Source organism: Peromyscus maniculatus, chromosome 3 (assembly GCF_049852395.1).
Source record: "Peromyscus maniculatus bairdii isolate BWxNUB_F1_BW_parent chromosome 3, HU_Pman_BW_mat_3.1, whole genome shotgun sequence".
In the NCBI taxonomy this organism is placed as follows: domain Eukaryota; kingdom Metazoa; phylum Chordata; class Mammalia; order Rodentia; family Cricetidae; genus Peromyscus; species Peromyscus maniculatus.
This window is the reverse complement of record NC_134854.1, coordinates 13,338,586-13,354,172: the sequence shown is the minus strand read 5'-3', so window position 1 is coordinate 13,354,172 and position 15,587 is coordinate 13,338,586. Positions and strand designations below refer to the sequence as shown.

At 41.3% G+C, this 15,587-nt stretch overlaps 1 pseudogene; it reads right to left on the bottom strand.

The window, feature by feature from the left end:
- Positions 1-7,327: 7,327 nt before the first annotated feature.
- Positions 7,328-15,140, bottom strand: LOC121828190 (fatty acid-binding protein, heart pseudogene; annotated as a pseudogene).
- Between the last annotated feature and the right edge of the window lie 447 nt (positions 15,141-15,587).

The following is a 15,587-nucleotide window of genomic DNA, read 5'->3' as shown; positions in this document are numbered from 1 at the left end:
AGTTCCTTTGCTGTGTATGATATACTTGGGCCTTTCCCCTTCTAGGACACATGTCAATGTCTGAAGACAATTTTGCTTGTCATGAATAAGGAATGAGAGGGCTATGATTAAGTTGTTTCTTCTAGTGAGTAGAGGCTAGGGATATTACTAAATATTCGAGGATTCATGGGAGCCTCCTCATCAAATAATTATCCGGCCTAATGTCAATATTACAGAGACCAAAGAAGCCTAATGTTAAATCAAGTAGACCTTCATTCTTCTTGTCATCCAGCCATCCTTCATTTACGGTGGGCAAGTTTTGGGGTAGTTTTTGTAATACTCCTATCAATGCTTTTCTGTGGTGGTATTGTGTTCCCCAAAATATTGTGTACCTTAATAAACTTATCTGGGGTCAGAGAACAGAAAAGCCACTAGTTAGGCATTGATAGCACATGCCTTTAATCCTAGCATTCCAGAGGCAGAAATCCATCTGCGATCTCTGTGAGTTCAAGGCCACATTGGAAACAGCCAGGCAAGGTGACTCATGCTTTTAATCCCAGGAAGCAAGCCTTTAATCCTAGGGAGTGATGGTAGAAAGCAGAAAGGTATATAAGGTGTGAGGACCAGAAACTAGAAGCATTTGGCTGGTTAAGCATTTGGCTGGTTAAGCATGTGGCTGGTTAAGCTTTTGGCTCGTTAAGCATTTGGCTGGTTAAGCATTTGGCTGGTTAAGCATTTGGCTGGTTAAGCATGTGGCTGGTTAAGCATGTGGCTGGTTAAGCTTTCAGGCTTTGAAGCAACACAGTTCAGCTGGGATTCATTCTGGATGAGGACTCAGAGGCCTCCAGTCTGAGGAGACAAGACCAGCTGAGGATCCGGCGAGGTGAGATAGCTGTGGCTTGTTCTCTCTGATCTACCAGCTTCACCCCAATAACTGGCCTCAGGTTTGATTTTATTAATAAGAACTTTTAAGATTCCTGCTACACTTTTCACTTTCTTTTAAAGATTTATTTCAATTTTATTTTTTATTTGTGTGTACATGTTTCTGCATGTGTATGCCAAGTGTGAAGGTAGCCTCAGAGGCCAAATATGGACATAGCATCCGGTGGAGTTGGAGTCACAGGTGGTTGTGTACCACCCTAAGTGGGTGCTGAGAACCTAATGGTGGCTTGTTGACTGGAACAGGATCTTCTTTAAGCACACACGTGTGTGTGTGTGCAGTCTCCAGAGGTCACATGTTCTGTATTTCCATCGTGTGTGTCTGTGTATATGCAATTCAGTATTGTAAACAGGATAAGGCCGTAGGGCTTTGCAAGCCTTCATAAAGGGTTAACACACACCTTTCCTCTTGGGTCTTTTGGCATCCAGTCTCTTCCATGAAAGAGGTGCTGTACGTAGAGATACAGAATGCTTCTCCCTTTTCCTAAGCATTATCGTTTTAAAAATTCAAATTAGTTTTTTAGACCCCTCCAAGCCACAAAACCCAGATTGAAATCTCATTATTCTTGTAAGCAGATTATGCATATTCTTCCATTCTGGGTTACATCACCCAGAAACAGTTTAGAAACTTGGCCTGGATCTTGTGACTTCTAGTGATGCTGAGACCATAAGTAAAATGTGTATGAACTCATCAAACTAGAGCGACCCTAGTAACTCTGTGATGGACTGGGATCCTTAGGAATTCATCAGAGATGTTCTAAAGGAATCCTTCTGCAATGAGGAAGTTCTGTGAACTTTAACTACAATTAACAAGGACTTGACAGGTTCATTTCACCTTGTGTTCAGGTGTTGGGTGTATATTACATATAATAATGTTCCTAACAAGACTTGGGGGAAGTCAGCAGGATACTGAACACAGACAGATCCGTCTCACCATCTGGCTGTTTAGATAACAGCATATTGTTGAAACTCTGAAATGCTCATTCATCTCACATTCTCTTTTGGCAGCTTTTCTATTAAAATGGAAGGTCTGCAGAGGCATTACAGAGAAGAAATTTCCCATGAATCCAAAATACTGACCATTTTACAGGAAACATTTATTGGCCCCAATCTCACCCACTAACTCATTTTGCAAACAAGGAAACTGAATCCTAAAGAGATTAAGGGACTACACAAAGGTCACACCACGGACAAACAGAGGTTCAAGATGGTTAATATACACTTTGAGGAAGAAAAAGGATGGTTGGAACACTGACGAGGGTGTTCTAATAGCAAAGTGAGGGCAAAATAAATATTTCATGAGTGGATTTAACACAGAAATAAAACCTGGTTTGACTGATTTGTTTCTCCCACTGAATAAATCAATTGTCATGTCACATAGCCGAACCAAGACTCCCGTCAGTGACATCACAACTGTATGCAGTTAGGTGGCTGTTTCCAAAAGAATAGCAAGATGTTTACCGGGCAGTCTCCTGTGTCTCAGCATTACTCAGAAGGTGAATTAAGGATGGTATGTCAAGGGAGACATTGTGGTAATTGCTAAAATCTTGAAGGTGTTAAGACTGACTAACTGTCCCCATGTTCTGCTGTGGCACCCGCTGACACTGATGAAATCTATAGAAGTAGGGCACATTTCCATAACATGAATATTCAGAGTTTGTGATGCAAGAATTATTATTAAACCACTGGGAAGGAACACATTCTCATTATTTGATTGAATACTAAATGCTGTCTTTTAAAAATAATTCAGTATGAATACTTTGATAATGAGCAAAAAGAGATGCTTGGGGAAAAATCTTCATACATTTTATATATTATATAATCAGGAAATGAAACTATGTTTAAGCTATATGAGACATCTAGAGGAACTGTGTTTGAATCATTAAGTATATTCCACCAAACTCTGTCCTGCATATATTGAAATATAATATGATAGAATTGTAGTTAGAACTTGATTCAAATGATTTGTATAAAAATATAGTGTTTAAGGTCCAGTGAGATGGTTTAACCCATGAAGGTGCTTATTGCTGAGCCAGATGACCTCAGTGAGACCTCTGTGACTCACATGGTAAAAGGAGAGAATTAACCCTTGCAATTGTTCCATGACTGCCACATTATAGCATGCACCGTCTCATATAATACATACATACATACTAAATAAATGTAATAAAGTTTGCACATAGCTTGTTGGTTAGGGTTGGGAGCCTGAGATCTATAAATGACATATTATTAAACTTCTCAAGAGCTCTTGCACATCTAAGAAACCAGAACCACAGATAAATTCCCATCACGTATGAAGTATATTCAGTTCTTCATAGCAAGATTTCAAGTAGAGAATATAGAAAAGAAATTAATTTTGTTTATTTAACAGTGAAAATAAATTGAAAGTGGGTACAACTAGGCCCTTTCCTGTGTTGTGTTCAATCTCCTATACTTCAAAACAACAGTAAAAGCAATGGCATCAAAGCATGAGAAATGGGAGTCACTCATATAAGCATTGTTCTAAAGAAATATGATCTTATGCTGAGTTTCACCTCTGGCCAGAGGTGGCCAAGCATTTTGGCAGAAGGCTAGTAGATTTGTGGAAGCCAGTGTGTGGTGTTAGCTGTGGTGGTAAGAGTAATAAATAATGTTTTGCTGATTAAAATAAAATATCTTATACCACTCCTTAACTGGACAGAGCCAAGGACAGAAACTAAAATAAGCAAGTAGTTTCAGTTAGCTTTTTGTTGCAGTGACAAAATGCCCAAGGGAAACTAACTTAACAACAGAAAGGTTTACTGTGGGCCACAGTTTCAGAGGTCTTAGTCACTGCTTGGTCTGGTTGCTCAGGGTCGTGACGGGTAGAAGTTCATCGTGCACACTTCATGGTAGCCAGGGAGCAAACAAAGAGAAGGCAAGAGTCAGTGTGCTCCCAATGAAATACTTCCTGGAAACAGGTTTCAACACTTGAAGTTTTTATCACCTCCTAAGAGGGTCATTATCTGAAGACCAAGACTTCAACAAATGAGCTGTTGGGCACCTTTAATAATCAAATCATAACACAAATCTCATGCATAAAAATTGTTCCATTTTTGTTGCCCATTAAAGAGCCGGGGTTTGGGTAGGTCATGGGCATGAACAACTGCTGCTTGAGGCACTGTGATGGAGAGTCTAGAAAATGGCATTGAACATGACTTTTAGGCAACTATATCACTGTGAAAGGTTGGGTGCAGAGTATTTTTGAGACAAAGAAGACACTACCATGCCCATTGGAAAAGAAAATCCATAAAAAGGCAAGGCAAGGAACTGGAACATGGAATGCCCAGTAATGTGGCCCAAATGGGAAGGCATGTGGACAGCAGGACCAGAGAGGGAGGCAGCAGCTGCTGGTACTGCAGGCCACTCTAGGATGTCCCAAAGGACAGAGATGTGCCAAGAGCAGTCTGGTGACAACTTTTATATTGTCCTAGGGCAGGTTGGTATGTCCCCTGGTATCCTGCCTCATAGCTGTTGTCCAAGCACACATTATAGCCTTGTCTCTGGTTCTGGAGGTTCCTGGGGCTGTCCTGGGAGGTGAAGAGCCCTTTCTCTGTTCCAATTGGCTTCATCAGGACATCATGGGAGCTGTTTCAAAAGAGGTTCCGTGATAACTGCTGTTGGTCACATTTCTTATGTTTCAATTCCATTCAGGCAGAATTTAGGATGTATTTCTTTCTACATAACCAAAGGACAGAATTTTTTTATTGAAAATAATTTTTGTATAGTATCTTCTGATTATGGTTTCCCCTCCCTTGTCTCCTCCCAGATTCTCCCTACCTCCCCATCATGCAACTCTATGACTTTTTTCTCTCTCTAGAAGACAAATGGGACAATAATTAAACAAGCAACCCCTCCCCCCAAAAAAACCCAACAAATAAAACAGAGGGAAAAAAACACAAATAAAAGTCGGGAGAAACATATACATGGAGAGACACATCCACATGCATACACATCAAACCCTTAAAAGCACAAAATCAGAACCCATAATAGATAGGCAAAAGAAAAGCAAGGTAAAACATGCCCAAACAAAGCATTATGAGACAAAACATCTCCAAAAATACAGTTGAGTCACTGTGTATCGGCCATCTGCTCCTGGGCACGCAGCCTCCCTTAAGTGTGGGTTGTATGCCCAGTGAGATTCCGTTGGAGAAAACTGATTTTTCCTTTGGGAGCAGTTGTCAATTGGAGATAGCTTCTGGAATCTGGATGAAGGCTTGTATCCAGTTCCCTTCTCAGCACTGGAACCTCATCTGGCTTGATCCTGTGAAGGCCCTGTGCATGCTGCTAGAGCTTGTGTGAGTGAGTTCACATGAGCATCTGTTCTGTTATGTCTGGAAGGCACTATTTCCTTGGTGTCTTTCATGCCCTCTCACTCTTAAAATCTTTCCTCCTCTTCCACCTTGTTTTCTGAGCCCTTAGGGGAAGGGTTTGATGACATTCTATTTAGGATTGTGTTCCAAGGTCTCTCACTCTCTGCACATTGTCTGGTCATGGATTTCTGTGTTAGTTCATAACTACTGCAAGAAGAAACTTCTCTGATGATGGCTGAGTGAGACACTGATCGATGGCTATAGTAGAATGTAGAGGACAGGAATCTTAATTTCAGATTTCATTTGGTTATCATTTATACTAATAAAGCCAATTACATCTATTGCAGATTTAAAAAGTGATCATCCAAGAATTTATTTCTCGTGCTCCACTGTAGACACCCTTACCCAAGACAGCATGTCCAGAGTGTTTTCTTGTTTTATAGCATATAGAACTTTTTCTGCCTTGTGTAAAACAAAACAAAACAAAACAAAAAACAAAAAAACCCCTCCAAAGTTGTGTGTGCTTTTGGTACACAACAATGTACCAAATGCAATGAAAAATTTGTAGGACTTTGCAGTATTGTTTTGTAAATGATGCCAACCCCCCCCCCCCAAAAAAAAAAGAAAAATAAAAAAGAAAATTGGTCCTATACTAGAGTGGTTTATTGGCTAAATCTAGCATTGAAAACATACCTCATTCATCTAGGGCTGGAAAATGTCAGAGATGCATCTAACTATTTTCTTAGGTGACCACTCTTTAAACTGTTAGGGAAAGTATGAAGGAAAATCAGGAGGTGGCTGCCACAAGACAAAAAAAAAAAAAAAAGGCTTCTGTTATGTATTGCTGAGGAAATGCTGGATTTCAAAACTGACAGGGAAGAAAGTGGCAGGCTCCTCTACAGTTACTTAATGTTTCCCTTAAGCTTCACACATGTCCTGCCGCTTAGTCCCATTCATCTTATGTTGAATTGCTCATTCTAAATATTCAAAGTCCACCTAGAAAAAGAATAGTTTTAATGGGATGATTTTTCACGGGGTCTTGGGTCTGTTCTGGACAGCGAGGTACCTATCATGCTTTTGAATATATTCCCAGTGACTGTGGTACAAATTGCTTTTCAGATAGGGCCTTGGACTGTCCCAGGAGACAGTGTCTAGATGAATTAGATTATAGGTCTCAGTGAGCTCTTAGTTTTATGTCTTATTTCTTGACTTCATTGGCTCACTCCACAGAAATTTATTTTCTCATATTTTAGCAAGTGGGAAGTCCCAAATCAAGGTACCTATAGCTTTAATTCTTTTGAGAAGTTCATACATCTATACAATGCAATATGATCAAATCTATCCCTTCCACCTTAATGTCTTTTTTTTTAACTCACTGCCCATATGCGCATGAGTATGAGGCCATCTCGTTGATTCATGCGAAACCTACCAGTGGACACATACCCGCAGAGTGACTTTCCTGCCCAAGCAACTACCCACTGTCAATAACTCATTCTGCTGTAGTCTGACTTCCTGATTTGCTAATGGCTGTCTTCTGGCTTCTCTATCATGTTCTCTATATGCAAATACTCTCTGTGTCTTCACCTCTTTTAATAAAGACACTGTTTCTCTTGGACTAAGGACCCATCCTTCGGATCTCATTTAACCTTTATCACTTTATTAAAAGCTGTCTCAAAAACAAAACAAAACAACTTCAAAAACTCTGTCTTTAAATACAGTCATGCCCCAAGCTTGCCTTTCAACAGCTGATTTTTTTCTCTCCTCCTTGGCTCTGCTTTATTGACCTCAGAGCACCTTTGGATAAGTTTCAAAAACAAAACAAAACAAAAAAACAAAACACCACATACACAGCAGGAACCGGATCCTGGCTGGTTCTGCTTGGCTCCAGTAAAATTCTAACCACAGTATTAATGCAAAACATCAGTCTCTCTCTCTCTCTCTCTCTCTCTCTCTCTCTCTCTCTCTCTCTCTCTCTCTCTCTCTCTCTCTCTCTCCCCTGTGTGTGTGTGTGTGTGTGTGTGTGTGTGTGTTTGTGTGTGTGTGTAGGGGTGAGGTAAACTGGTCCTGAGTCAAGGTCCCTAGCTGTCAGAGAATGAGTCCGGATACGTCTCCTTGTAAGTTCAAGCACTCACCATTTTGCTGTGGGTGATCATCAATATGAGTTTCCTAGTTTCCTGTCACTTAGCTCCCACATAAGAGTTGTCTCCAGTCTGTCCTACTGCTGCACATGGACAAGTTTACCTCTGTCCAGGGTCGTGAGCAACTTCCTGTCATCTGCTGCTGTCTCATCACACTCCACCCCAGCTGAAAGCTGACCTTTGTGTTCTTGAATACACTGTGCATCTTTAAGATGATAGTGTCCCTGTTTTTGACAATTGTGATAGGATTGGTCATGCTAGATACCTACTTGGTGGCAAAGCTCATATCAAGAGACTTGCTGAAGTCATGAAAATTCTTGCTGTCCACTAGTTTCCAGGTACCAGTGAAAGCATCTGCTATGGTGTTGTGAGAGAAGCTTGTAGGCACTCCAGTGGTCACATCTCATGATGAGAATGGGCCTCCTCAGCAGTTGAAATTTAGAAGATACAATTCAGTCTGTGACATTTCTCTTGAACCATCGGTTAATAGAGTCACCAATAGAAATGTAGCATTAGTGAAAAGTAAGACTCTTATTTATTTATTTATTCATTCATTCATTTATATTTATTTGTTTATTCATTATTTATTTTATAAGGCAAAGATGTTTCAGAGTTGCTTGTTAGTACATAAGTCCAGTCTTTAACATTAATAATTATGGTTATAAGTTTTCTGAATTGAGCAGCAACCCATCACCCTATTTAAAGAGATAGGACATCGTTAGTAGATCTTGCATTCTTGTATACCTCCATGCAATTGAACATGCCAGCTCTGCCTAGAAACAGTGCCTGAGAATGAGGATACTCTGATAAAAGCTACTTAGCAAAAATTGCATTGATACTTCACGCACAACTATTTCTTAAAAATCTGCTGTGCCAATTTCAGGAATAGGAGATAATTAAGCAAATAGACAAATTTACTCAAGCAAATATAGAGTTTGTTTAATTGTATTTTAACAAAGTGCTAATAAAACATAAAATATTATGTTTTATTTTTTCTTTTCAATTTTGGCTACAGAAACATCAATTTTCTTTTCCTATGAAGTCAAGTGTCTCTGGAATTTAGGTAATAGTTACTACATGGAGATACACAGGAACAGAGAGCAGTGCCCCAGCTGGTATACCTGAAATTATATCAGCTCTTTGCAGACATACTTGAGTATCATCAGCATAGTGATAGCCTGAGACTCGAGAAGGAGCCTGGAAATAAGATTATTTGAAGAACAGGTAGCAAGCTAAGTTCAATAAAAGTGGTCAAGTCCTCATCAGGTCAGTGAGCTGAGGAATGGATGGGAATGGAGGGGCCAGTTCTGGGGCTATGTGAATCTATTCTCAAATATTTGTTTCTGAGGAAGAGTTGCAAGAGGAGACATTTAAGAATAAAGAGGAATTGTAAGGATAAAGTGAGATTTATGTCTGGAACAGGAGAAGCCAATATGCTTCTGACAAGTGAGGGTAGGAGAATACAAGGAGCAGACGAGGACAGCTAAGAAAACATTCAGCTGAGTCCTTGGATGCCCGGAGCAGAGGAAAAGGCCATTCCTAGGCAGAGGAAGACATCTCTTCTCTCACTGCAGGAGGAAAGGCTGACAAGGTGGTGGAGGTAGAGGGGGGATAGAACAGTATAGGACTCTATTACTTATAGCTTAGTACTCATTAGTTCTGTTTATTACTTATTTTTTTATTGATCCTTTAGGGAATTTTGGGGTTACACTTTCTTGCCTTCATGAAGTGGCCATGACATTTGCTGCAGTCTTTAAACTATGAACAAAATTCACACTTACAGAGTCAATAGATGACTTGACATATTATTCCTCCCTTTCCCAGAGTGATTAGTAGCAGTCTGAATAGTTTCTACTTAATTAGCCGGTATGTGGAAAGAGGACCAGTATGTGGACAGAGCAGAACCAGGTGATCTGGAGAATGAAGAAAAAGTCAACGTTGACTTTTTCTGAACCACTGAGCTATTTCACATTACTTGGTAGTATAACATGATCTCGATGTTCTAAGTGATGGCTTGTATTTTCCCAGAGAAGTCAAAAGGGAATTCTTTCCAAGATGAACTGTAAGTGAAATTATTATTTATTTTGAAGTTACTCTAGCTTATCAATCACCCTCAGCAGTTTTATGTGATTGGTTGAAAACAAGAAATGAGTGAGATGTTAATTTTATTTTTCCTCATATAGAAGCAGCAACAATTCACAGTTATAGCAGTACAAAACAACTTTCTCGATATATGCATACTAGATATGTTTGGTTGAGTATTTTTAAAGTAAAGTAAAAACATTCCACAACAAAGAGTCTTTATTGCTAATAATATAATTCAGAATATTCCCATTCTAGGTTAGCATAGAACCAAAAGATAGTTATAATTCAGGGATATGAAAAGTAGACTTGTGGACTCCCAGAAACATCAAGAAGAATTGCTTTTATACTCAGACATGAAGCAGTGGCCAGACATTCCAGCTGAGTGGAAAAAGGCAGAGGACCAGATTTAGATTCTTGACAAAAATACGTGAGATCTGTTGGCTTCTTCAAACTTTTAAAGAGATAATTAATGTGCACTAAAACCATTTCAGTACATAGCAACATAGATACACAAAAGACTAAACCGTTCTAAATATAGACCTTATAACAAAATTTGATAACCAGAGGCCTTTTATTTTACTCATTTCACTTTATTTTAAAGTTAATAACTTAAAGGATTGTGAAGAAAATGTTCTCTTTTACATTAAACCTCATTGTAATTTAAAGTGATATTTTTATATGTTCAGTTGCTCTTATTATTTTTGGTGTGTTTGTGTGTAGGTATGAGTATTCGGTTTAATGTTTGTGTGCATCTTCGTCAGTGTTTTATTGCTGTGAAGAGATACCATGACCATGGCAACTCTTATAAAAGAGAGCATTTAACTGGGGCTTCCTTACCGTTTCAGAGGTTCAGTCCATTATCAGCACGGCAGGAAGCATGGCAGCACACAGGCAGACACGGTGCTCAAGAAGGAGCTGGGAATTCTACATCTGGATTGGCAGGCAGCAGGAAGAGAGCTTCTTAAATTCTAACACCCACCCTGATGTTACATACTTCCTCCAACAAGGCCATAGCTTTACCAGCAAAGCCACACCTCCTAATCGCTCTCAAATAATTACACTCACTAATGACCAAACATTCAAATATATGAGCCTATGAGGGCCATTCCTCTTCAAATCACCACAATGTGTGAGGTGAGTGTGGGAGTGTGAGCATGCATAAGTGTAAGCATGTGCACCTGGAGGCCAGAGGTAGACTCTGGGTGTCTTGCTCTGCATTTATTTTATTTATTCATTTTTCTTTATTAAGAAATTTTCTACTTACTCCACATACCATCCACAGATTCCCCCCTCCTCTCTCCTCCCACCCCCAGCCCTTTTCTCAAGCCACCCCGCATCCCCACGTCCCCCAAATCGAGGTCTCCCATGGGGAGTCAGCAGAGCCCAGCACACTGAGCCTAGGCAGGTCCAAGCTCCTTCCCACTGCACCAAGGCTGTGCAAGGTGTCCCACCACGGGCACTGGATTCCCAGAAGCCTACCCATAGACCAGGGACAGATACGGATCCCCCTGCCTGGGTGCCTCCCAAACAGTTCGAGCCAAACAACTGTCTTCCGTATCCAGAGGGCCTAGTCCAGTCCCATGGGGGCTCCACAGCCATCAGTCCACAGTTCATTGGGTTCCACTAGTGTGGCCGGTCAACTCTGCATGTCCTCCCATCATGATCTTGACGTCCCTCACCTGCAGAATCGCTCCTTTTTCTCATCAGTTGGATTCCTGGAGCTCAGCCTGGTTCTACTCAGCAGTAAAAAACAATGATGTGAAATTTGCAGGCAAATGGATAGAACTAGAAAATATAATCCTGAGTGAGGTAACACAGACTCAGAAGGACAAACATAGTATATACTCACTCGTAAGTGGATACTAGATGTGAGGGAAGGAATGGCCAGACTGCAACCCACAACTCCAGAGAGGCTAGCTAGCAGGAAAAGACCCTAGGAGGGACACATGGATGACCCTGCGAAGGAGAAGTGGATGAGATCTACATGAGCGGACTGGGTGGTGTGGGTTGGGGAAGGGTGAGGAGTGGGGGATGAGAACATAGGGAAATGGGAGGGTCGAGCTGGAACAGGAACAGAGTGGGAAGGCAGCGGGGAGATACAGAGATAAATGAGGGCATCATGGGAATAGGAAGAGGCAGGGTGCTGGGGAAGTTCTCAGGAATCCACAATGATGACACCACCTTGGTCTGCAGGGAGTAGTCCAGAGGGTGCCTGGACTGGTCTGCTCTAGTGACCAGTCTAGCGAATAACCTAGCTGCCATCATAGAGCCTTGTCCAGTGACTGATGGAGGCAGATGCAGGGATCCACGGCCAGGCACCAGGCTGAGTTCCGGGAATCCAATTATTTATTTGTTTGTTTGTTTGTTTGTTTGTTTATCTGAAACAGGGTCATTTACAGAACTCAGGGCTGACTGTCCAATGAGCTTCAAGGATCTGCCTAGCTCTGCGGTGTCCTTTCCTCCTTGCACCAGAGCTGGCATTTTGCAGGGTGTCGGGAATCTGAACTCAGGTCCTTAGGTTTGTGAAGCAAACACTTTACCAACCAAGTCATCTCTCTGGCTTCTGATGTCTTTTTTTCCTAGAAAAAAAGAATGCAAGTTACTTTGTTTTTCCACTCTAAACTCAGATTAAATTCTAGCAAAACTGTTTGTATTATAGACCCTCTCAGCTCTTTCATATTAACTTGGCTAGCTCTGGAGCTCCTGATTGAATCTGGGATTCCTAACAATAGTCACACAGGATAGGAATCGCTAAATAGTTGTTTTAATTTACACTTGGCATTTTGGCCTTGATCAGGTGAAGAAATATATTTTGTTCTAATTAATTTGAAATATATTATATGGTGATTGTGAAAAATGACAGTGTGCTTAATGGAAAGTGGAGATGCCAGGGTGCTGCTGCTTGGGTTTCAGCAGGATGTTGATATTTGACTCAAGGGGCTTTGTCTGGTGAAAGCTTAAAGTTATTAAAAAGTAGAAACAAGGCAGAATACAGCACAATACGTTAATTAGCAACTGACAGACAAGCCAGCTCAAATTGTCATAAGTAGCACTGAAAATTTGGGCTCCCATCTGGAAGTCCTGAGGTGCCATGCACTGGAGAGTTGCGGCAACCCTCACTCTCCTCCCTCACTTCCTAAGTTTTCCGACTGTGAACACCGCGGTGGCCGCAGTTCCCAGTCTTACAGTTCCTAGTGAAAAAGAGAAGAGGTTCACCTTGGTCACAGGACATAAAATGTAGGCGCTAACGACAGAGTGTGCTGTTTTGTCTAAACCCATAGAATGGCATCTTGGGCCCTGGCGCTGCTTCTGTTAAGTCTTTCCTTTCAGAAAAGAGAGAGCAGAAGTAACCAGGTTGTATCCAGGCAACAATACCTATAACACAGATTTGCGTGATTAATAGTTTTTATTAGCCTTCTCTGCCCATTGAAAGTTCTTTAGAAGGAATTTGCAGTGTTATTCTAGCAGCTGCCCCTGGACAGAGTCAAGTCAGTGATATAACTGGGGTCACTAGCGACACTATTGTATACAAATGTGCATAATTTGAATCTAAGGAGCAACTTTCTCAGCCCCACCCCTTTTCTAAAAATGGTTACAAAGTGTTCAAAGTTATTTGTACCAGAGAAGTTTCTTACGAAGTCAGCGAGTCTTCCAGCCTGCATTGCTGGGTATTTGATGAGTACAAAGTCTTCAAATCAATCCCAAACTTTCTCAGCACTCAGACTCTCACTGACAGTCTCTCCTCACTGGTCAGCTTGTCTCCAGGATCTTGATCTGTCTGCTTACAAACCAGCCAGTGTCTCACTGTGAGAAAGAGGGCACCCAGGAGTGCCTGACAATTTCTGACACTCCCCATGTCAATTACTTTTCATGTTGTTATGATATTAAAAAACAAAAACAAAAACCTTCGCAGGGAGGCGGTGGTGCATGTCCCAGCACTCGGGAGGCAGAGCCAGGTGGATCTCTGTGAGTTGGAGGCCAGCCTGGTCTAAAGAGTGAGATCCAGGACAGGTACCAAAACTACACGGAGAAACCCTGTCTTGAAAAACAAAACAAAACAAAACCCCCAAAACAACAACAACAACAAATCCCCACACAACCCAAAACCTTAAGGAAGGACTGGCTTATTTGGCTCAGAGTTTATCACAGTGGGGAAGGCATATGGTGGAGCATGAAGCAGCTGACCACATTGCATCCGCAGTCAAGAAGCGGAGAAATGATTGCTGGCGCTCTGCTTGCTGTCTCCATTTCACAGTTTGAGACTGGAATACTGCAGCCTAGATTCAGGAGAGGTTTTCCTTCCTTAGATAAACCTCTCTGGAAATGGCCTCACATACACACAGGGGTATGTCTCAGGCAATTCCATATGTGGTCAAGTTGACAGTGAGATTAACACCAAACCTCGCAATGCCATTTCCCGTAAACTCACGATTTTCTTTTCACAGAATCACTGAACTGAAAATACCACAAACCAAGTACTTAAGATTTTATTTGAGCCGGGCGGTGGTGGCGCATGCCTTTAATCCCAGCACTTGGGAGGCAGAGGCAAGAAGATCTTTGTGAGTTTGAGGCCAGCCTGGTCTACAGAGCGAGATCCAGGAAAGGCACAAAGCTACACAGAGAAACCCTGTCTTGAAAAAACCAAAAAAAGAAAAAAAAAAGATTTTATTTGAGGTATACTTTTTGTCTTCATTTTGTTTCCTATTGCTGACTAAGGTTTCCTTTTGCACAACAACTAGGACTTGAGGTATACGTCCATGTCACGTAGTTAGTGTACAGTGTTCTCGGCATGGATGGGAAGTCCATGTGAATCAGACATACCGTGATTTTTGCTTCTTGTCTTCCTCCCCTGATTCAGACTCTAGCCACAGTCACAGACCTTAGTTCTGAGCTGGCCGCCCTCTGTGCTGACACAGCCTTGTGTCTTCAGTGTGAATTGAGCATCATTGGCTTTTTGACTCAGTATGTCTCTGGATTCGTGATGAGGATCCCTGGAGATGCCCTTGTCATTTCCATGCAGGAAGAGAACTAATGTTCCAGATAAGCAGCATTGAGATTCATTCTACATAGTTTCTTGACAATCCTGACAGAATCCAGCATCTGTTCTCTGTCGTGCTAGTCATCTCACTAAAGCATTCTTAAGAAAAAAAAAAAAGAGAGATTTCACAAAATTGAACCATATCTTGCAGAAATACTCACTAATTTTAAATGTAGATATACATGAAATTTTGTGTATGAATATTCCCATGTGGCCCCCACTGGGATGAAAATACAGGAGATCTTGAGCACCTAAGAAGGCTAGTTTGTGCTCACTCTGCTCTTGAACTGTCATAAATAGCTTCACACTGCAGAGGTCACTTGAAACTTGATTCCTTGTACTCAGCGCTATAATGGAGAGTGTATACAGATCATTGCAAATGTTAGTGGTGGCTTCTTTCTTTTCCTGTGTGCAGTAGTCTGTGTTCAGGCATTCACACAGTGTGCCCATATTGGCCTTCTTGGTTTTTCCATTCACTGTTCCTGCCTTTTCTTCCTCCACTGCCGCTCAAAACTTACTGCCTGCCTCTATTTCTTCTTTGGCCCCTCCCTCTCTCTTCCTCAGGGCCTCAAGTTCCAGCGCTATTGCCGTGAGTTTGAAGGTAGGCGTTCTCTTGTTATTGGTGCTCATTTCATGATAACTTGACCATTGAAAGCAGTTTACTCATGGAGGGATTTAAGTCCCCTCATCATAAAACTTGAGGAATTCTTCATAGTGTTCTCAGTTTAAATTCTGCAAATTACGTAACCAATTTAAGAGAGATTGTCTAGGGAAGACAATGCCTAACAAAGAGAAATAAATGGTAGAATTTCATGCATGAGACAATGCAGGTGAAAAGTCATGGTTTTAGATGGAGAATTGCTTCATGCCCTGAACTCTCACGTCTTGAGTCGCTGTCTATCTGGTGGCTTTTCTTCAACCAAGATGGACTCATCTGATACAAAGGAGTACCCGGGTAGAAAAATCAACACTTACGTGTAAAGGGACTCCTGGAAAGTGGCAAGGATTTTGAATAGAAAGTAGTATGTAATGCATAGGCTGTAGGTCTATATCTCACTTTCCCTCAGGACAACTGAA